This window comes from Pseudorca crassidens, chromosome 18 (assembly GCF_039906515.1).
Source record: "Pseudorca crassidens isolate mPseCra1 chromosome 18, mPseCra1.hap1, whole genome shotgun sequence".
Classification (NCBI taxonomy): domain Eukaryota; kingdom Metazoa; phylum Chordata; class Mammalia; order Artiodactyla; family Delphinidae; genus Pseudorca; species Pseudorca crassidens.
The window spans coordinates 26,315,081-26,339,295 of NC_090313.1; the positions used below are offsets into that span (position 1 = coordinate 26,315,081).

Sequence of the window (24,215 nt, forward strand, 5' to 3'; positions counted from 1 at the left end):
ACCTTGTTGAACCAAAGGCTATGCATGCACTTCCAGAGACACTTAGCAAGTGACAGATAAATATATATTGAGCACCTACTGGTTGCAATGCTCCAAGCTAGGCATAGGGAAAACAGTGGTGTAAATGTTATAAACAAGAACACAATACAGTCTATTCTCATTTGGAGCTTAAAGTCTAAAGGAGAAAATAAGCATAAAACAATTAATGTCAGTGACAATTGGTTAATGAAGTTCATTGTGCTGAGAGTGTATAATTAGTGACCTTAGCTATTCAGAAGGCGTGAACCGGAGTCAATGAAGGATTCCCTGAAGAAAGGATATATAAGTTAAAAAGTGAAGAACTAGTAGGAGTTAGCTGAATAAAGGAGTGGATGGAGGGTGTAGAAAAGTATTTCCAAAAGAGGGAAGAGCATGCGTAAAGGTCCTGAGGCAGACAGGAGGGAAATCTCGGAAGATGGCCAGAGATCACAGCTCAAGAGAGAGCCTTACAAAAGATGAGGCTATTGAGGTAGACAGGTCTAAGACCAGATAGGGCCGTAGACACCACATTAAGGATTCGGATTTATTTTAAGAACAATCAGGAGTCATTAGGAGGGTTTGAACTAGGAAAAGAATATAATAAGGTCTGTACTATTATAAAGTTACCTCGGCTATTGTATGAAGAATGATCGGAAGGGATTAGGGGTACATGTGGGGAAATAAAAGAGATTTTTACAGCAGGTGGCTCAGCTATGGTAAAGGTGCTTGGGATAAAGAGAAGACTCAAGAGATTGCTAAATAGGTAGAATGAACAGGACTGGATATGTGGATAGAAGACAGAAAGAAGACAAAGTCCATAACCCCTCACAGATTTATGGCAGGGACATATGAAAAATCCATCAGGATTCTTACTGTGTATGGGTACCAGAGTTTTGACACTTCCGGTCTGAATAGCTTTGCAATGCAGTACCTATGAAGATATTTTAAGGGATCATTTGGATACTATTCTGCAGTCATCAGGAAAACGTATACCTTCTAGACAGTCTCCAAGGATTCTGAGAAACTTTACTGCAACAAATTAGCCCCTGAAAAAACCTTGTGATTCTGTACCTAAGAGCATGGATATTAGCTACCCTCTAGAGAGAAGGTAGTCAAAGGAAGTAGGGAAGCATCATTGCCTCTGGGAAATGAGCAAGGATGATGGGAAGATCAGAGAATGCCACTAAGCTCAGGGCAAGAACATTAAATCACAATTTTTGCCAAGTATTTCCGGGGAAGAAGAAGCTGTTCTCTATAAAAGTTCCCCAAAGACGCTGCTGATTATCTACCTAGAGCTGAAATCCCAGAAATCCTGAATCAAGATTTGAGCCTGTGACAAACAATGTGATGTAGTCTCCTAATTATTAGTAACAGAAAATCTCAAGAAAGAAAATAAAAGTGGAATACGATGCAGGCGTCTCTCTGATTTAGCCCATGTAAATAATTATATGTATACATGGAACACTTACTAGGATACACATCTATGTAGTATGTCCAAGCCCCTTTGTTATACAATGTCTACCCCCAGCACTGCCTCCTAAACATCTTGTTAGCTTGATGATAATTCTTTTTTCTACGCTCCTCCTTAAGGACACATTTTTAAAGAGAATTCTTAAGCCTCTAGCAGTTATCTTTTGTCCTATAGTTAATCTCTTAATAAGACCAATTTAGCTGTAATATAAATGGTAATGCATCGTGTACTATTTACTGCACAATTCTGAACTTGCTCAGAGATTGCCTATAAGCAGGCTGGCGTTACCCATGGGCAGAGTTGGTTAGGAGAAACATGGAATGTTTTCAGAACCACAGAGAAGATTCAGGTTTTTAACCCTTGTTCTGGGAAGAGTTATTTCAGACCTTGTCAGCCCTTCAGAGAGCCTACCGTATGTAAGGACTGCATTGGGCATAGTGTCTGTTCTTAAAGTCTGAGGGATACAGACTCAGACTTGGGTTAAGTGCATTAACAATAACTGGGCTGTATTTGCAAAAGGGCCTATGAGCACAGAACAGGACAAACAGTATGACTTAACAATCACTCAAGGAAGTTAGAACATTACCTGTGAGTGAGGTATATTACCAGATGTGAAACACAGTAGTAATATTCCATTTGAATTTCTTGGGTTGTATGTCTACTTCCTTTTTTCACAGATTCATACTACCATTATTGGTTTAATTTCATTTGCCACTGTTGAGTAGTCTGCCATTTGGAATGAGCTTGCATTCCATCTGTTGTAAGTGACGGATTTGCAAGTGGCATTATTCCATATTTTCTTAAGGATTTAACGTGTCACTAGCTTTCAACTGACTCTACTAAACGGCTTTTTGCCAGAACCCTACCTGATGCCAATTTTCATTCAATCTCCATAAATGTTTATTAATACAATAGTGCACAAAATCTTCTTTAACTACTGAGCATGCCAAAAGAGGTATTTGTTTTTCTGCTTCTCTATGCCCATATTTAAACATGTTACATAAATATGTCCACACCTAAATCTGTCCCATCTTGTTGATCCATTTTTAAAATTCACACCCTGCCTTGTATAAACACAACCCAACCATGAAAGTAATTTGTTCATGAGTCATAACCATACAAACATTGAAGTAATTGTAAAAGCAGCTCTTGTTAGTTTGCAATTAGGGGTATTAAGTTCTATATCATGCTGCATTCGATTTTCGGAAAAAAGTCATAAAGGGTTTTATTTGTTAATACTCAATAACATTTAATCATAGACAAAGACAAAGACAAATATATATCCATTTCAACACCTACAGAAATAACTAGCTGCCCTGGGTGCATCATGGCAGATGGTGCTGTTTTCTTAAAGAGTATATACAGAATATATAAACTGAACAGGTACTTACAGACATGCCACAATAGGCTGGAATGGTCTGTCTATTTAACATAGTATTTTCAAGGCCTCATATTCAGTATCAGAAAAAAATACCTGTTGTATAACTATAAATCTGAACCAAATGTGCTTTAGAGCTCAACAACACTCTGTATGTAACAGTGATTCAGAGAAGGTGCAATTCAAAGGTAAATCTACTCTCACTGTTAAATAAGATCTGAGTGTCTCCCTGTACTTCACAAGGTAGGAATGCCATGAATGGATTCCTCCTAGAAATCTCTGTAGTACCCTGAGTTCTGGCAAGGTGCACATTATCTGCCAAAACTCTCCTGATAAAGCAGAGTCCTCAAGCCACCTGGCGAATCTCTCGGTAGCAGAAGTCACTCCTCCTGTGTCAAGTGTCTCATTTATCAACTCCTCCCTCCCCCCTCACTTACCTACACTGAATGTGCTTAATATCTGTCAAAGTTATCCCCTGCTCTCCAACATCACAAACACTTCCTACACTGGACTTCTTGACATTTCTTATCATTCATTAAAATATTTCTTAATTGATCTACTAGTTTCCAGCTGAATTCCCTTCCAATTCATTCATTACACGTTCAAACACAAATCTCATCACGTCACTCCTGCTTCACATCTTCTAACGATCTCCTCAGTAACTCCAGGACTCCCGAGTAGCATTTACACTTAGCTCAGGGACCTCAAATTGTACTTTTTTTTAAAGCCCCGGCTCCATTTTCACATCTGCTTTGTGCCTATACTCAAACACTCTCTGCCCTAACTTCTCTAAACTTGCCGTGCTCTCCCATTCAGGGCCCTTTGTTGAGAATGCCTTTCAAAAGCTAGCTCAAGTATCTGCTCTTTCCTGAAGATTTCTCAGAAAACATGTGTTAGAGGAATGTGGGATGTGGTGAAAAGCTCGCTCTGCAGAGCAGCTGGTGTTCGAAAGTGCTGGGATCAAATTCTAATTCTCCAGCTTGGCTGTGTGATCCAGAAAAAGCTGGTTGGTCCCCACACATAACATTCAGCCATAGCCATCCTCGTTAAGTGGGTGCTGCCACCACGGGAGAGGACAAGTAGTCGATGCCTGAGCACCCATGGTCCTTCCCACTCTGGCTGTAGCGATTTCTTTTTTTAATTGAGATATAATTGACATATAACATTGGTATGTTTAAGGTGTACAATGTGTTGAGTTGATACGTTTATATTTTGCCATGATTACCACCATGGCATTAGCTAACACCTCTGTCACGTCACATAAAAGATTTTGTCTGGTGAGAACGTTTAAAATCTAGTCTTTTTGCAAGCTTGCCAGCCTGTCATCTTTTAGGACTTTTCCCGTGTTATATGCTCCTGTCATTCCTGGACCACGATTGTCTCTGCTTCCTTCTAGACTTTCTGGATCCCTACAAACCATCGCCAGTACTTCTTCTTTCCTGCTGCCTCTATCTGGCCAGACAGCTTAATCTTTGGCCTTGGTCTGGTCTTTAAGTATATATAATATACTTAAAGTACAGTGAATATATAATATTTTATATAATATACTTAAAGTATATATAAAAATATATACTATTTATCTATATATACTACTAATATATATACTACTACTAATATATTACTAATAATACATACTTATATATAGATTGATATATATTAAAATATATAATATATGCTACTAGTATGTATATACTTAGACAATACACATTTTTAACATACAAAAGTAACTTCAACTATAGTTTTTTGCCTACATTAATATGATAAGGTTGCACTGCCCTCCATCTTTCTGGCCTAATCTGCCCCTCTGTATCCTCACTCTGGAACTCATAACCTATTCTAACTGAGTCACATAACAGCATTGATTACAATTTATGGTATACTTACTGTGTCCTAGGCAGGATACAAGACAGTTTGTATACATTGTGTTATTTAATTTTCCCCCAAATCCCAGGAGTAAGTGTTACTAGCACCACTTTAGAGTCAAGGAAATGAAAGAAGAGGGGTACTTACCCAAACGCCACTCGTAAGGGCAATATTGCTGCACATACACACAGAGCAAGGCAAGTCAGAGAAAGGTGGTAGAATAGAAAATAGTGTATGTGTATCTGGAGGGTTAAGGGAGTAGTGGTCAGGGACTGGCAAAAGAGGAAAAATCAGGGAGTAAAAGAGCACACCTCAGAAGGATTTGTAGGGGAAACACTACATTGAGCATTTGACATGATTCATCTGACCCCAAGACCCCCATCCCAATACCTCTTCCAACTACACTCCTAGACCCTGACTTTAAGTCTGAAAGACCCACATTCTCATGACATCTTCTTTTGCTGTCCAGGACTAAGGAATGTGTGTCACCCAGAGGTAAAGCCAGATGCCTCAATCTTGAGTGATAGGGTCAAAAGCAGTTGGAGACTGGGGAGCCAGAAAATGAGAATCAAAAGTATTACCAATGGGGGCTTCCCTGGTGGCACAGTGGTTAAGAATCCGCCTGCCAATGCAGGGGACACCGGTTCAAGCCCTGGTCAGGGAAGATGGTACATGCTGCGGAGCAACTAAGCCCGTGAGCCACAACTACTGAGCCTGCTCTCCAGAGCCCACGAGCCACAACTGCTGAGCCCCCGTGCCACAACTACTGAAGCCTGCACGCCTAGAGCCCGTGCTCCACAACAAGAGAAGCCACCGCAATGAGAAGCCCACGCACTGCAACAAAAGTAGCCCCTGCTCGCCGCAACTAGAGAAAGCCCATGCACAGCAACGAAGACCCAACGCAGCCAAAAATTAATTAATTAATTGATTTTTTTAAATAAAAGAGTATTACCAGTGGATCATGGGCTGCTTTGCTGAGTTAAAGAATTTTATAAGAAAAAAATTCAACCAGGAATTTTGGAAGAGATGGCATTGGAACATAAACAGCACTGAGTCAGAAATCAAAAGGAAGTTAACAGCAGGTGGAAGAAAAAGTTAGAAAGGAGAAAAAAATTGGACTAACTATAACTGTATTTTTTAAGAATAGAAGAATCTGTGCTCTGAAAAATAATCATTATAATAACAACAGTTACTGTTTTATAAACACCTATTTTGTGCAACATGCTTTGCCCTCCTAATCTCATAAACCTTACAACAACCTTGTAAAATGGGTGTTATTATCCCTATTTCACATGTGATGAAATCACTCATTGCAAAAGAATGAATAACCTGCTATATTAGTCAGAGTTCTCCAGAGAAACAGAGTCAACAGGATATATATATCCTATATAAATTATATATGGAAAGAGATTTATTATAAGGAATTAGCTCACATGATTATGCAGGCTGACGAGTCCCAAGATCTGTAGTCAGTCAGCTGGAGACCCAAGAGAGCCAACAGTATAGTTCTAGTTCAAAGGCTGGCAGGCTGGAGATCCAGGAAGAGACCATGTTTCTATTCAAGTCTGAAAGCAGAAAAAAAAAAAAAAAGTCTGAGCTCCAAGGAATTCAGGAAGCAGAAATTCCTTCTTATTCAGGGGAAGGTCAGCCTTTTTGTTCTATTCATGCCTTCAACTGATTGGATGAGGCCCACCCACACTAGAGAAGGCAATCTGCTTTACTCAGTCTATTAATTTGAATGAATGTTAAACTCATCCAAAAACACTCTCCCAGAAACATCCAGAATAGTATTTAACCAAATATATGGGTGCCCCATGACCCAGTTAAGTTGATATAAAATTAACCATCGCACTTGCCTAAAGCTACCTAATTTGTAAGTACTGGAAATGGGATTTAAACCCAGATCTGTCCTTTGAAAAAGTCCACTGCTATTCATCTATGCTGGAAACATGGGACCACAAGAATGACCTAGAATGTATGATTCTGTTACTTGAAATTTTTGCCAAGATCATAGAAAAATTAGTTGCTGAGTGATTAGCTAGAACATTTAGCTAGATTAGCTAAAAAGCCCATTTAATTTTTGTACTTGAACCAAATGAGGTACGCTGGTACCAAAACACCTCAGAAAAGGAGAAAGGGGTTAATGGTGCTGAAAGAGCTCTGAAACAGGGAGAAGCCAGCCACCTGGATTTCTTTCAGTAATGCAGGAAAGTTTTTTCCAATGTCCACAATTTCACAGCCTCACACAAATTACATGTCAATTTGAGTATAGTCAAATAAAGAGCAAAAATTAATTTGAAAAAGGTCCTCCTTTACACTTGCAATGGTACCTTTCTTGCAATGGCTCAAGGGAAAAGGGAGAATCACATTTTTTTGGTTAAAATAAGAAAGTCAACCCCCAAATTATAGGTGATCAATACTTGTATTCTGTCCAGACAGCTTAACAACTTTTTGGAAATCAAACATCAGGAATACGTTAAAGAATTAGCTGATTGAAATTATAAATCAATTCTGTTTTTTTCCCCCATAGTTTCATGAGACACTATATTCTACAAAAGGGGAAACATACTGCTCAAAATAAGCCTGGTTCAGAATGTATCTGCAGGTACAGAAATTACAACTCCTTGTTAAATGAAAAAGAGTTATACATGAATGCTATTCATAGAACCCACTAACTAATATAACCATATGCTCTTTTCCTCAGTTAGTTTTACTAACTAAATATGTACTATTTTTAAACTTGTCTGAGGTTTTCTGAACAAATCAGTGGGCTTCTAATTCCACCAAAGTCCAATGATAAGCCTTCAAGATTCCTTCAGCATCAGAAGAAATCTTTCCAGAATTTATTTTTTTCCAGAAAAAAAAAAAGAGAACAGTCTGATCAGTGAAAGGATAAAATCCATCAAATTGGAAGCAATTTGATGTCTAGGATGATCGTATGTCTGAGGACTAATAATCGGTTGTGGTATGCTACTTCTTAAAAAAGATACTTTGAGGTTATGCACATCATCTAATTTGCAGAAACTTGCTGAGTCAAGCAGGTCTGATCCAGTACACATTCACTTTTTTTTTTTTTAGGCCTTCAGATAAGTATCCTGTGGGAAACGCTACTTAAAATGGCAAGCCCTGAAAAAAAAATTTAACATCTTATTAAATATGAGGTTGGAGGTTACCGTTGTGAATTTATATAAAGGTAAAATAAATTTAAATTGGGGCTCAAAATGTCATGTTCACACTTTCCTAAAATGAGAAACAGCAGTCTAGATGGGATAGCCTTGGACTAAGAGTTGAGCCTGAACTCTAACCTCTGAACCTGGGTCTGAACTCCAACCTCTGAACCTGGGTCTGTCATTTTTTTCGGTGACATACTCAGGTCACTGTCCTTCGGTTTCTTTATAAATAATGCCTAATATGAGAATAATAATTACTTTGTATTTCAAATGTATGCTATGATGATTCTATAGAAAAATACCAAGGAAGGAATGAACGAGAAAGCCCTTACAGTAATGACAGAAGAGTGGGCATGAGTAGGCAAATCAGGAAAAAACATTGGCACTAAAGATCTGGATGAAAAAAGGTAAGAGGAGCAAAACACGGAACGGAGTCAAAAGAAAGCAAAAACCAGCGTTCCCAAATTATACCAATTATAGTTTTGAAAAGAGGGAGAATTAGAAGTTCCTGAAAGTAGAGGATTTAATGCTTAATAGGGAAAGGAGGGAAATGCAGTAATGAAAAAGAGGAAGAAAAAGCTCTATCTGGTGTTATCTGATATCCAGCAACTTCCCAGAAGACCCTGAAGAGAAGAAGAAAGATCCTTAGGCAGATCCAAGTATTCTAGAGTGTATTTACATTTTTACGTGTGAGAGCATGTTTGCTTCTTTCTCTTATTTGATATTAAAAAAACAGGCCAGAGACCCTTAAAAGCTTTTTTTGGTAGAGTTATAATCAGTAAAAGATGCAAAGAAGTCAGAAATTGCCCATATAGGGATTAAGTTATGAAACTTTTTGACTAAAAAGACATGGAAATATTTCCAAGACACATTGTTGAAACTTTTCAAATGTCAGGGTTGTATGATGTAAGTTTGGGAAATAGCACACTGATTTATTTCCAAGATTTATTTGGGGAAAAGAATCAGAAATACAAGCTGCAATTTGTAACAGCACTGTTCAAAAAGCCAAAAATGAAGATTGTTTACATATTGTATTAGAAACGAAATATTGGCTAAAGACAACCACTTTTTGCATTCAAAGAGTACTGCAGTGTTAGAATTCACCAAAGAACTTAATGAACTGATATGAAGTTAGCATAGAACAGTACCTAAGCTAAGGAAGAACTGAAAAAAGGATAGCTAAAAAATGCCGTCCAAGGAGATATGTTCTTGACCATTTATCCACATAAATGTAGTAAGAAAACAGATGACTCAGTGAAAGAAGCAGCAGCTAGCAAATCAGATGAATAAATAGCTGGTGGATGTACTTCATTTTTAGATTGCCTTCTTTGCTACATAGATTTAGTTACTTGAAACTGAAAGATGCACATGGACTTTTGGGGAAGAGCACCTTCTGGAATGTATAATTGTATTTGTTTCAAGTAGCGCTTTCTAATCATCACACTGGTCAAAATGCCTTATGCCCTCATTGTATTGGTAAAGGTGACCAACAACAATAGTTTTCAAAAGGTTTTTGTGGAAATGTGTATGAGTTTTGGTTTAAAATGAGGACTATCTATTATTGTGTTTGAATGCTCTGATCTTAGTGAAGATCCTGCAAAAAGATAGAAATAATACATCTGAAAAGGATGTAATATATAAGTATGTTAACAACACAAAACTTAAATAGTTACAGGAAAATTGTAGGAAGAAAGATCCAAAAATGGATAAAGCACCAAAATGTTTTAAAGTCTCATTTAAAGGTGGATGTGGCCCATATATACAATGGAATATTACTCAGCCATAAAAAGAAATGAAATTGAGTTATTTGTAGTGAGGTGGATGGACCTAGAGTCATACAGAGTGAAGTAAGTCAGAAAGAGAAAAACAAATACCGCATGCTAACACATATATGGAATCTAAAAAATAATGGTTCTGACGAACTTAGTGGCAGGACAGGAGTAAAGATACAGGCATAGAGAATGGACTTGAGGACATGGAGAAGGTGGGAAGGGTAAGCTGGGATGAGGTGAGAGAGTAGCATGGACATATATACACTACCAAATGTAAAATAGATAGCTAGTGGGAAGCAGCCGCATAGCACAGGGAGATCAGCTGGGTGCTTTGTGTCCACCTAGAGGGATGGGATGGGGGGGGGAGGGAGACGCAAGAGGGAGGGGGTATGGGGATATATGGATACATACAGCTGATTCACTTTGTTATACAGCAGAAGCTAACTCAACATTGTGCAACAGTTATACTCCAATAAAGACATAAAAAAATAAAATAAAATAAAGGTGGTCTCCTACTTAGGATCTCACCTTATACAAAAGTATCCCAGGGTACTTTAAAGTCAGCTTGGGTATAGTCCCAGCTCCACCACTTTCTAGCTAAGTGATGGCCTAGGAAGACCCACTACACTCTCTAAACCTCAGTTTCCACGTGGATGAAATGAGGTTAATAATAGTATCTTCTTTATAGTAATGTTTTAAAGATTAAACCTCTATCACATTGCAGTATAATTATTTATGTTCATGGATCTTTCATTCTTTCTTTCCATCAGCAAATATCACTTGAGAGCCTACTAAAGTGGATATTGACTCTGCCTCTATCTCTCTGACTCTTAGTCATGTGGCTTTGAGAAGACTACTTAACATCTTTGTCAATGTTATCATCTATAAATTTGAGATAAAAATAGCACATATCTCATAGGGTTACTGTAAGATTAAATGAGCTAATACAAGTAACATATTTAGTACAAAGCCTAATAAAAATTAGAAAATCAATAGATGTCAGCTAGATTTTTATTAATGTTTTCTTCCTCCTTTTCCTCCTCTTTTTCCTGCTCTTTCTTATTCTTTTTTCTTATCACCATCATCATCATCATGCATTCTGCTAGACCTTGTCCTATTAGGAGGTGATATTCTTTCTTTCATTCTACGGTAATAAATATAAGTATGATACTGAACGTTAGCTCCTGTGATTGGTCAAGACCTTTTAGTTTGCAGCAAAAGAAAGTCAACTCAAACTGTCTTCACTGAAAAAGGGAAATTCTTTGGCTCATGTAACCAAACAAAACAAAAGCAAGAGGTGGGGCTGGTCTCAACATCATTTGGATCCAGGAACTCAAACTTTGTCAAGACATTCCTTCCCAGCATTCTCATCTCTGCTTCATTTTGAGCATAGGTTCCATTCTCTCCTTCTGCAGACAGCTCTCTCTGTGAGGCAGAGATCACACACTGAAAGTTCTGGGTCTGAATCCTAACAGGTCCTGACAAGGTGACAAGGGACCTTACTGTCTAGCTCCAATCGGAAAAGAACATGGAAAAGGCATTAATTGGCCTGTTCTGGGTCACATGCCCTTGAGCTGCATGAGATTATGCACTATACATGTTATGATGAGATTATATTCTATATGCTAACAGGGAGACAGTACAGGTTCACAGAAGTGGAGAGGAGTGGAAAACAGCATATCCCACGGAAATCACCAGCATTTTGTTGATTTGTGTCACTGAGAGGTCCCCTCCCTGTCTTCTCCCTTTATAAACTCGGTGCCTAGTACTGTTTAGTGCCTAAAGGATATCCATAAATACTTTCAAAAAATTAATCTCTCAAAAGACTGACATTACAATCCCAATAAAAACCTTTTGAAAATGACTGTTATTGGTCATCTTTACCAATACAACGGAGGACCATAAAGCATTTCTGACCAGGGTGGTGATTAGAAAGCACTACTCGAAAGTAATATAATTATACATTCCAGAAGATCCTCTTCCCTGAAAGTCCAATTTTCAATTTCTTTTCCTTTTAACAAGACCATTTGAAAAGATCAACATATGTTCACGATGCTCAATTTTAAATATTTTTAATAAACATCTATTACTCTTTCATAGTTCAAGCTGCTGTAACAAAATACCTTAGACTAGGTCGCTTATAAACAACAAATATTTCTTTTTCATGTTTCTGGGGGCCGGGAAGTCAAAAATAAAAGCACCAGCATATTCAGAGTCTCATGAAAGCCAACTTCCTGGTTCACAGAAGCTGGTTCCATCTTTTTGCTGTGTCCTCAAGTGGTGAAAGAAATAAGGAAGCTCTCTGGAGTCTGTTTCATAAGGTCACTAATCCACCTTCATGACCTAATCATCTCCCAAAGACCCCCACCTGTAAACATGTCAGTCACATTGAGAGTTAGGTTTCAACATATAAACTTGGGGAGGACACAAACATTCACTTCATAGCATTCTGCCACCGACCCCTCCCCGCCCCACCAAATTCATGCATGCGCAATATAGTCATTCCATCTTAATAGCCCCAAAAGTCTTAAATCATTCCAGCGTTAACTTAAGAAATCTATGTCCAAAGTCTTATCTAAACATCATCTAAATCATATGGGTAAAACTCAAGATATGATTCATCTTGAGGCAAATTGCTCTTGCAGTGAACCTGGGAAATCAAACAAGTTACCTGCTTCCAAAACACAATGGTAGAACAAGCATAGGACAGACATTCCCATTCCAAAAGGGAGAATTAGGAAATAAGAAAGGAGTGACTGTACCATGCAAGCCCAAAATCCAGTGGAGCAAGTTCCATTAGATCTTAAGGCTCAAGAACAATTCTCTCTGGCCCAATAATCTGCCCTCCAGGTCCACTGGGCCAAGGGTCCTGCCCCTGCAGTTGGTGCCCATTTTATATTTCCAGATAACACATCTTGGTGCCCATTTTATATTTCCAGATAACACTGATATATCAAAAGTGAATGTTCCAAATATCTTTGGTTAAGAAGTTTCAGAACTCACCCATAAATCTCTGCTTGCTCTCTATTCTATCCAAGGAAAGCATATTGGAAATGAGATGCCTCATTTTCCTAGTGAAAAGCAAGGTCAGTCTATAAATAGAATTCAAGATTATATGCATAATGTACAATAACGCCCTCAAGAGACTACACTTTGAAAGTGACTTTTAGACCAGGGAACTGGGAAGAGAATGACTCTCCTTATATAAAGATGACTAAATAAAAGGGAAAATATGGTAATAAAATAAAAACTTTTCTTCATCTTTCTGGCAATTCTCCAAGACCTCCATTTCAGGGAGCACATGTCTGATAGGTTTAATGCTGAACTCAGTCAACCGATTATATCTGTGTAAATAAGAATAGCTGTCCAACAAGGCAATTTGGGGAAAGCAGAGAGGTGATTAGGACAAAACTGAGAGAGTACAGTTGGGGCCAGAACAGTCTTTTATATTTCATTCCCCCACACTAGCATCCCTTCTCATGTCTTCACCCACATGCAATTGGTAGAAGATTGAACTGACATGAATGTGCTGTATCTCCCTCTCTTTGTCCCACGCCTTCTCTGCTACACCATCTGATCTTACTCTTTGGGAAAAGTTCTTAGAGAAATCATTCACACTAAGGTGTAAGTGAGAGATATGTCTGAACTGATTACCCTTCTTGAATGCCTCTGTATTTTCTTTTTAAATGCAAGGAACATCTGGTGTTGACATTCCAGACATCTATGAATCATTATAATAGGAAAAATTCACACACGTAGCAGTTTACCAATTCATACATTATGTTTACCTCTACAAGAAACTGGGTTTGGATGGTTATATTTGAGTGACGAGCCTTGTAAGTTCAGTTGGGATGGAGGTTCCACAGACTGATGCGTTGTGGAGTGGTATACATCTGTCAGGAAGCTGTGAGAAAATGTCACTCTTTATTATCTTTTTTTTTTTTTCTATGTCATCAATTTCTTCCAAATCTGATCCACAATCCTTCACTCCCATAGTTTAAATTGATCTTGGTTTTCGAAGTCTTTCATCTTTGGCCTCAATCAACATCCCAAGTTCCTGGCCTTATTGTCAACTACTTCCTTTATGCTGCCTCTGCTTCAGCCAGCATACTTACTCCCTTCCACTGTAAGCATCCCCGGATCTTTTTTGTTACACATGCCCAAAATGCTCTATAGAGATCTTTTTCTCTATAGATTCAAATCTTCTCTCACATTCTAAACAGCTCAGATCTCACCTCTTTCTTTGAATTGATGGCAACTGAAATCCTAGTACTTTTCGTATCTGACTGCCTATTTTACATTTCTAGTTAACACTGATATTTAAAAAATGAAGTGTCCAAGCTATGCATATTTTCAGTCAAGAAAGTTTAAAACTTAGCCCGTAACTATCTGCCTGTTTATCCATCCTAGCCCAGAAGAACAGTCAGAACCAGACAGATTTCCCGTTGAAAAGTGGCACCACTCCAACCAAGGCTGTCTGAAGTGATCTGTCCCTTCTCTGAATTCCTATAGCAATTGTTGGATTTTAAAAATTGATTTATATCTAGACTCTCTTTGACATCTCTACACTCTCTAAACAACTATTTAAATGTTATTAAACTACATGTTTTTAAATCTCATTTACTCAGTTACCTCAAGAATTTTTTCACAGCATAAAGTATGATTATTTTAATGTTAGCCCCATATGGAGACATTCACCTAGTAGACACATCATAAATACTGGCTGGTTTCACTGTTTTTTAAAGCACAGCTAAGAAGTTTTTTCTATATGTAACCAAAGTAGTGCTCAAGTATTGTATCATTAAGGTGAAACACAACTCTTCCCACTTCATCGATGGAATAAGTGCAAGAAAAAGGACAATAGGAAGATTGTTCCAGTATATAAGAATTATAAATAATCACCAATCCATCCATATTAAAATTAAGAATTTTCCTAAATTTTTTTCTCATCCCTTTCTCATTAAGTGGTTTTTAATAAATTTATTTCAACATTTCTAACAAATATTAATAACAAATAATTTTTAAACTACTATGCAACAATTATTTCTGAAATTTAATTTCTATAAGCTCTTGCTGTTTATTCATTGAAAATGCAGCTACAGAAAAGTTATTCAATATGTGTTTCCAACAGCTGAGAAGCTAGCAAGTTTTCCTCCAACTTTAAAGGGAGAGACACATTTTTGCAAGGAAATCTGCTAGCCCACATCTCATTGTCAGTAACAAGAGACATTCACTTTGAAGTTATGCATCACTTTTTAAAGATCATAATTACTGACTGAGAAGGTTAAAGAAAAAGAATGGCATTAATAAGTGGACTTCGAGTTCAATGATAATTATCAAATTAATTAAAATTAAAAGCAATATGGGTATAATAAAACAAAAAATAGCCAAATGATTTTAAATAAATATAAAATTATTTTCCCCCTCTGGGTAATACAAGTTATAATGTATTATCTCTAAATTTAGATCATTTTTCTCCTAATTGGTCTCATACCACTATGAACAGTATTTTCCACACCTTGATGTTTTTTGAATCACTTAGACAAAATCAAGACTGTACCTGGTAGGGAAGAAATTAATGTAATTATGGAATCTCTATTAAATCAAAACAAAGTTTTAAACTCTGGCTTAGCTTAATATTTTCCCAAATTATTTTTCCAGGTATACTTTAGAACACTCTTCAAAACAGTTCATCAATTTGCCAAAGATAGATGAGTCTCTCCAGAGTATGATAACGTATCAGGGACTCAAGTTTTATTGTTGTTTCGACAGGCTGGGCTCCCAGTTGTAGTAGTAATCAGATCCGCTGCAGTTAGAGGAATTCTATAAATTTGTGGCAAGTCCACAAATGACCTCAGTATCTGTTATTATGACCACTTCATTCATGAGCCCATTAAACAAGCACTGCCTGGGTGAGGAAAGCTATGATTGAATCCATAGGGTAATCTTATCTAACCAATTATTGAAAGCCTCCTCCACAGAAGGGTCCTTCTGGGGAGTTTTCACCCACAGCGTAAACATTCTCATAATTTGGACCCATTCCAAGGAGCTCATTCACATTTCTTTTCCCCAAACCAATCTGTCACTAGTCCTCTGGTCTTATTGTTTCTAAATCTCAGACTGTTCATTCTGATCATCAGCCACGATGCACGAACTGGTATAAATTGGTAGTTCTTCTCATCAAGAGACTTTTCCTTTCTCTTCAAGACTGACCTTAAAAGAATGGATTGTACAGGAAACTAGTCCTCTGCCAGCTGGTGCCAGCAATTTAACATCTCTAAAGCAGACCCAAATTACCCCTCCCCTTAAGTCAACTGTTCATAAGAACACCTGTTCAAGGCCATTCTGGAGGGTCAGAAGCAGAGCCATAGGCGTAAGTACACTGAGGATTAGTCACTCGTGCAAATTTCTTGTGCTCTCAGAATCTGACAAGTCTGCATTTTGTGTTTACCTCTTCAATTTGTTGACGGAGAACCATTCAACGTACCTGACTTTGTGTTTGGAAAACAAGATAGAAACAGTTCATTTTAGGAGTTCAGGTTGCAGTCACCTGCTTGCAGTCTCTACCTCAGACCAGTAACAAGTTAAGAACAGTTAACTGAAGAAGACAAGACTTTGCAATAGAACGTTAGTGGCCTCTATCATAGTTCTCTTATTTGGGCTTGTACTTGCTTTACACAGCATGTCAGTCTGCCAAAGACACTGCAAGCCTCGTTGAATCTATTGCTTCATGAGAGCCAAGAGGGAGAACAGCCTGTACTGCAGCCTTGATCTGCTGGAATGCCTTTTCTCTCTCTGGCCCCACTATTTGTAAACAGTTTTGTAAGCAATCCACTTGATAAACATGTCAGAGTCACATATCCACATGTGTTATATATTAATCCCAAATCCAAACAAGTCCACAACCAGTGCATCTTTTCCTTATTAGTATAAGATACAGAGGACTCCTTGTAGACTTCCGTTTTGAAGGAGCTATATCATCAAGCTTCAGATCACTGGACCCCTCCAATTTTAAGTAACAGATCCCTGAATTTTATGTGATATATCTTCCATCCTCTTTCAAAGGTAGGTATTACCAAAACATTTATTTTGCTACTACTATATGGCCCTAGCAGCATGATTGATGCAATATACAAGCATTATATACCAAAAGATGAAGAGATGATAAAAATCCCTGAGGATTAAATTATGTTGTAGAGTTAGAGGACTGACAAAGATAAAGGTGAAGGTTTATGTTTATCAAGTGAAAGCAAATTGCTTCAGGTGAGATGGATAGCTACAAAGCAAACCAACTTCTAGGTATGTGTTAATTTGTTCCACTAAAAAAGAACCGTATAAAATAGTAGCTAAATGGAGTCATGAGATGCTTACAAATTTTACAATTCATTTACAACACATTATCATCTGTCTTCTGCACAAACCAAACAGGTACGTTTAATGGGGATATCCTAGAAATCACTGTTTGGCTGTTCAGTTCTTGACAATGGCTCTCATTTGTGAAAGCCCCTCAGTGATGTGGCATTACTTTTTTTTCTTTCTAACATCTTTACTGGAGTATAATTGCTTTACAATGGTGTGTTAGTTTCTGCTTTATAACAAAGTGAATCAGCTACACATATACATATATCTCCTCCCTCTTGTGTCTTCCTCCCAACCTCCCTCTCCCACCCCTCTAGGTGGACACAAAGCACCGAGCTGATCTCCCTGTACTATGCAGCTGCTTCCCACTAGCTATCTATTTTACATTTGGTAGTGTATATAAGTCCATGTGTGGCATTACTTTTGACTTATCAATTTTTTAGGGGCATACTCCACAAGCTTCTTCTTTGCTATCCTCACTGTAGTAGTCTTAACAGACTATGTCAGAGAAAGACTGGGGAATCTGTTAGTTTCTGAATACATTGCATCAAATTATCCACACAGAAACTAAGGAAGTAATCACAACACAGGCTTGGGGACTCAATGGCCCCAAAATGAAATGGTCTTTGAATAAAATTTCATTTACCCTCCGACATCCACCTAACCTGTGATCATAGTGACATTTTGGTTCCCAGGAATTGGTTTTGGGCTCAGTTTACATCCAATAACCCTCCAAAGGCCTGGATATTTTCCTTTCCTAGGTGCATAATGGTCACAAACCTTTCTGTGGAAGGCTAGAAGGAAGATTTAAATACATGTGCACGATATTGACACAGGATATTTTTCAAGGGTACCCATCTCCTTTATTTAGGGAGCTCTGGCTCCGTGACATGACTCAAGGCTGAAAGTCAGGCTTCCACTCAGCAAACTAGGGCTTATATTGTTTTACTAAAGATTAAGTGGGATTTCAGTGCCCTGACCATCTATTTGATCTCAGGACTCTAGGATCACTTAGCCAACGTCAAAGATTACTGTAGGCCTGACCAGCTAATAGAGTACATTCCCCTTGCCTCTGGCATATAGTTAATGCTGTTTGGCCCCCACTCCCATGGAATGTCAACATTTGCACTAAAATCAGGGAGCCCATTCCAATGACAATATCGGACATGCACATCCCTAGCTACATCCCCGGAGAATATCATCTACGGTGTTTTCAGAGACTGGTGTGCTCTTCTCGCGAATTTATATCTAATAGCTGAATGAAGGTAATGCCTTCTGGCTCTCTTGGGACCAGTGAACATAAATTACTCCAACATTCTTATCTCTCTATGAGTTTGGATTCCTTCTCCCATGTTACATAAAAGCATTTCTGTCATCTCAACTTTATTTAGCATAGACTAGCACTAAGTCCATTTCCTAAAAAGAAAATTCTTCCAACCTAAAATTCTTCACCTGTGAAACTATCAACTAGTGTGAGGTTGGAATACAAAATGTATCTGACATTTAAGTATCAACGGTTACCTTCATGAACCCATGCTTAGAAAATTACTGGAAAGTGTGCTCTACCAAAAGAAAATAAAAAGACATGTGGTACAGAAAACAGAAGATCAGCACAGGAAAGGGGCAGAGGAAATATTCAGGACGACAGTGGAAGTGGAGATCAGAGGGAAATGTGCGGTTGTGCATCAGGTTCAGAGGACAACTTGCCCCGATTTAAGCAGGTCAGAAAGCACCAAGAGAGATTTCTTTAAAAATATGAACATGTCACTTGGACATTTTATGGACATTAAGGCTTGAATTGTAACAAGTATACATAAAGCTAAACCAAAAATGTTGACATTCATCAACTCTTTCTTGAAAGGAAAAGCAATTATGGTATATCTTAAGTCTCATCACCTGCGATTAGTGTTTACATAGTCATAATGATGTAAGTCCTCAGTACTGATCTAACTAAAATTATGACACAACTATGAAAACAGAAAGGCATCATAGGAAGAGAGAGACAGAGTATTGAGGATAATGAGGCAACATAAAGGCAGGCTTCATCCTCATCTTCCATACCAACAGTTAATACCTGAAACCATAGGATTAACAGGTTACAAAATGAGAATTTTAAGAGATTGGGAAATAAGAATTGAAAGTGGTTATATCTGCAGCAGGAGCATAGGCAAGAGTGGTAGAGGACCAGTGTATATCACAAGCAAACTTTGTATAATAATTTGGATATTTCAATCATGGGCATAAGCGAACTCGATACCAATAAATTCCCCTTTGCTTAAGAAAACAATAATCATATATAGGTATATTAGAGGTATCTAAAGTGTATTGAGTGCCAAGAAAATTCCGTTTTATCTGATCTTTACAAAACTCTGAGAGATAGACATAACTTGTTATGGATGAGAAAACTGGAATTCAGAAAGAGTAAGTAACTCATCCAATGGTTTTCATTTAGTCAGTAGTGAATCCAGGAATCAACCATAGAACCACGTGGCAGCAAAGTCCTTGTTCTGTCTATTGTGAAGGCACTGCCCTCAGTAAAATATCTTTATGGAATGACTAAAGCAGTCTTGGATGGACTTTACATGTATTGCAAGGAAAAGAAGTGCATCCCTAGTTGGAGGAACAATGGAATGTGTTCTGACAGGCTAACAACAATTGGCCTGATTGTAATAAGGTCGCTCACATTATAAAAAAGGGAGGACTGATGTTGGTTAGCTTTAATATAGAGATGGCATTCATTCCAGAGGAATTTTCTCATTAATATTAGGGAACAGAAAGGAATAAAAAACACTTCGGCCATTATGCTACTTCCTTTATTTATAAAATTAGACTTTCCTGACAGTGACAAACACATATCCATCTGGAAAACTCCCGTGTCATAAGAACAGATGTTTAAATGACCCACAACAAGAAGAAAAGTAAATACAGAACAAGACTTCTTGCCAAAGCAAATTATTAAAGCAGGAGCAGCAATCTGCTTGCACAGCCCAGAGACGGCTTAACTATAGGATACAGGTGAGGACAGAGGCCTCCTGTGCTAAAACGAGCTCATTTCCATGCAGTAGGTCCATCTTTAAAAACAAAACCACAAATAAAAATAAACACTTCTATCTTCTCCTATGGAAGTACTAATCTAATAGTAACCTAAAATTGTTCAGCAAAGCAAATGATTGAATTTTGATCAAAACATCCTTGTTGGGTTTATCTTGAGATTTATGGAATAACAGAATTATTTGAGTTCTTTCCGGTAACAACTTACAGTCTAAGAACTCTTTAAAAGGCTATTTCTTAAGTCTCTGACCTTCATGGGACTCTGTGACATCATCTTCATGGAAAGAAATGTTATATAATTGTGGACTCAGCGTATATTGTTTTGGATAATATTCTCTATGGAGGTACATTATGAAAACAGTACTTACATTTGTTCATATAATTACCACATGAAGTATTCAGCAGTTAACATAGTGGTGTCAAAGCAGATTGCACGGATGGCAAAGAATTGCAGATGTCCCGCCAATTATTCTAAGTACTGTTATAATAAAAATCGAATGACTTGGATAGTTAGGTTAATAACATAGAAGAATAAAACATTTGACTTTTAAAAGCAGTTAGTTTGAAGTTATATTACACTTCCGTGCAATACCGTGATAATCAAACAAAGACTCTGTCTTGCATTCTCAGATCCTGACTTGGCATGCTGAATGAGAATGTATTAATCGATGTTTTTGCCTATGGCCAGGTTTTAAAGAAGGAAATTATGATTCCAGGTATTTGAGCAGAGGAGAGATTCAGCTGTTTACACACCAGGCACAATAGGTGAGCTGTTACCTAGGTTTGAAGTAGTCAACTAGAAAGAAAATATATGCTAGCTAAAATAAAATCATAAATCTATCTTTATCAAAAATCATAGTGTAGTCTAAAATACTTACATGACAGAACCATATTTGTAAATTATCTGCTTCTAATAAAAGCTTCGTAGGTACGAACCTCTGCTCTTCTGCAATCCTGTTGATTCCACAATTTCTCAAATGTGTTGTGGAGAAATAGAAGCTGAATGCCAGGGTCACTCAGAGCTTCAACAGAAGTGGAAATTATATGTGCCTAAGAGACCTTTTGCAGCCTGGTAGGAAAACTGGGTCAAGAACTCACATCTTCCCTTTCACTATTTCAGGTATCAATAAAAATAACTCAACTCGAAGAGCAGGTGGAGTCTTAGTGCACATCTCCAGGCTGATAAAATCATCTCTGACTCATAGAGAGGTTCAGGGCTAAATTTTATATTTTCCACACCCAGATACATAACTCTCACTGGATTCTCCTAAGATTATATTAGTCAGGCTCTTTGAGATGACAAGGAAAGGGAACATGGCAAGTTTACCCTGAGTGATGGGAGTTTTTGTAAGAAAACACCCAGAGGTAGGTAAACAAAGAAAACCATTTCTGCAGCAGTCAGATGGATTTCTGTTTCTCTGGGTGGGTCTCTTCAAGTTTCTAAGCAATCTACTGTCTGATAAATATATTTCAAAGTTCTTTGAAAGAAAGTATCCAGTTGGGTCAGTTAGGCAGAACTCAGTGAGGCAGTGTCCTTGATCCAAGCCACCTCCTAGATCACTGAGTTTCCCAGTGCCCGGCGTGTAGCTAGCTAATAGTGGCAATTGATAAGAAAGAAATAATCTTGTAGCTGCTTTCTGAAAAGAGGGCTGTGGATGCTCAGATACTTAGAGTGACATTGAGTTCAAAACAGTTTAAAGCTGTGCTGTTTCTAGACTGTCTGAATTAAATACTGAATTTACTACATCCAAGTCCACACAGCTCATGGAGGTTCGTTTGATCTTCCTAAGACTCAGTCTCCTTATCTGTGAAACAAGTATGGTCATATTACGTATCTCATAGCAGGTTGTGCAGATGAAATGAGATGCAGATTAATCCATGTAAAGCACCTAGCCAGGAGATCAGATAGTATAATCGCTTAGAAAAAGCCATTAAGTCATGCATAACTGCCCTCGCCCATCCCTCTCCTTCTCTTCTCCCCATCTCCCCTCTCCTTACTAGCACACACTAAGGAAAGGCCATGGGAGAACCCAGCTAGAAGGTGGTTGTCTACAAGCCAGGAAGCAGGTCCTCACCAGACCCTGAATCTGCCAGCAACTTGACCTTGGACTTCCCAGCCTTGGTAATTGTGAGAAATGAATTTCTGTCATTTATGGGCTTATTACAGCAGCCTGAGTAGACTAAGACACCAAGGAAACAGTGTGAGATATGGTACAGAGATGGAAATGGATCATTTGTGTTCAGAAAATGGCAAGCAGTTAAGACAAGCTAGGATGGAACATTCATGTTGGGGAAAGGAGAAAAATATCAGAGGACCTGAATGAGGACTGAGAACCCTGGAATTCCTTGAGTGCCTCTTTCTTCCTAATTGTCTAATGTTTCCGGCAGTTATTGGCCTCTATTTTCACTTGAAATGTCCAGCATTTCTAGAAGGGCAACAGGAGTACTCAAATAACTAACCAGCAATCATAAATGGAGATGACTTTAGCTGCTCATCCAGAGCATGTCCTAAATATAATTGAGCAAAGAAGAGCTCAATATTCCCAAGGCAGAAGAGAAGTGAAAATTCTACATCCAAGAACTCAATTAATATTCCAAGAGGACACTCACAATGACGCTTTGCAGAGAACTTTATTATAAAGAGGCACTTAAACATCCTTTTCATTAACCTCAGACTGCAAGCTGCTTATCCTTTTGCTTTCAAATTGACCTCTAGTGATTTGCAGTTCTTTTGGAAATGTCTTTATTTTAGCAGACAGATCTACTCTTCCAGCTCTTTTTGCTTTGTGTTGTTATGATTAATTGCTTTATGCTCAGCAATACTTAGCATGTGTGTGACTCCTCATGGTCACAAGAAGACCATGCCTGGGTTCCAGGCAGAAGAAAAGAAGTGGAAAATCAAAGAGCCTGATTCTGCCTGCCTTGTTAGAGGCTGTCTGGGAAACCCTACCAGGAACATTGGCTTTCATCTCATTGGTCCACAACCAGACCTCAAGGCTTCAATGCCACCACAAACAAATTTGTGTTCTGTTGGTAATAAAGAAAATATAAGAAAACAAAAATCATGCATAACTATTATGCATGCAAATATTCATTTGCATACCACTAAAAATCCCAAGGGCCACGAGTAGTACACAAAGAATATCTGGGTAAGCACTGTACTTGAGAACCTTGAAAGTTGGCCTTGAATACTTTAGTACATTGAAAATATTGCCCTGTTGGAGGGTAATTCTATTTTTCAGTTCTATGTGAAATTTCTGTATATTAGATTTGCTGAAAATAGGGGTATATTGTAGTAATCTAGATAGTTCATGTGTTTACAAACAAATGTATTTAAAGTAACATAAACATAACTAAGATATATTCATTTCTTATTCTTGACATATTAAAGTCACATCCACAAGTATCATTATTGTTTAAGGGTACTTTCCTTTGAGGGAGCAGAAGTAAACAATAAGAGGTCTCTTACAGTGAGCCCAGGTGCCCAAGAGAAAGGATGGTCAACCTCTGCTCTTGCACAGTTTGACAGGCCTAGGCAACAAAATGGATAAACATGGGCCTTGGTATCAGGCTGACCTAGGCATTAATTCCTACCTATTAGCTATGTGACCTTGAAGGAAATCATTCAATCCCTCAAAGTTTCAATTTCCTCAGACCAAATAAATCATACTCTCTGGGATGGGGTCCAAGCATCATATTTTTTAACTCCCAGATGGTTCTGATGTCAAGTTTGAAACCCCATCCTCTAAAGCTAGTGGTTCTCAAACCATAGCATACATCACAGTCAGGCTGCTGGGCCCTGCCTCCAGAATTCCTGATCCTGTAGCTATGGGGTGGGGCATAGTTTGCATTTCTAACAAGTTCCAGGTGATGTTGATGCCGTTGGTCCAGGGACACACTTCGCGAATCACTCTTAGAAATGCATCGTATTACCTCTTGTTCCCCTGCAGCGGTATCTATGGATCATATCTGAATGCCCAGCAACTTCCTGCTCCAAGTCATTCAAAATCCCTCCTCCCCTAATTTTTCATTTTCATTCCCAATCCCTGCCAACCTCTGGCACTGTTGATGTTCTCGGTCTAGGCTCATTAGATACCACTCATAATTATTTTTATCAAAACTCCAAAACCAGA

The 24,215-nt window shown here is 38.1% G+C and overlaps 1 long non-coding RNA gene across 1 annotated transcript in view; it reads right to left on the reverse strand.

Annotated features, from left to right (window-relative positions):
* The window catches only part of LOC137211320 (uncharacterized), a 207,353-nt gene extending 186,262 nt beyond the window's left edge, over positions 1–21,091 (reverse strand). The window contains exons 1-2 of the long non-coding RNA XR_010937027.1: positions 21,019–21,091; positions 6,164–6,295 (exon numbers count right to left, since the gene is read on the reverse strand). This is a non-coding gene — a long non-coding RNA (uncharacterized lncRNA). The remainder of the gene's footprint in view (positions 1–6,163; positions 6,296–21,018) is intronic.
* Between the last annotated feature and the right edge of the window lie 3,124 nt (positions 21,092–24,215).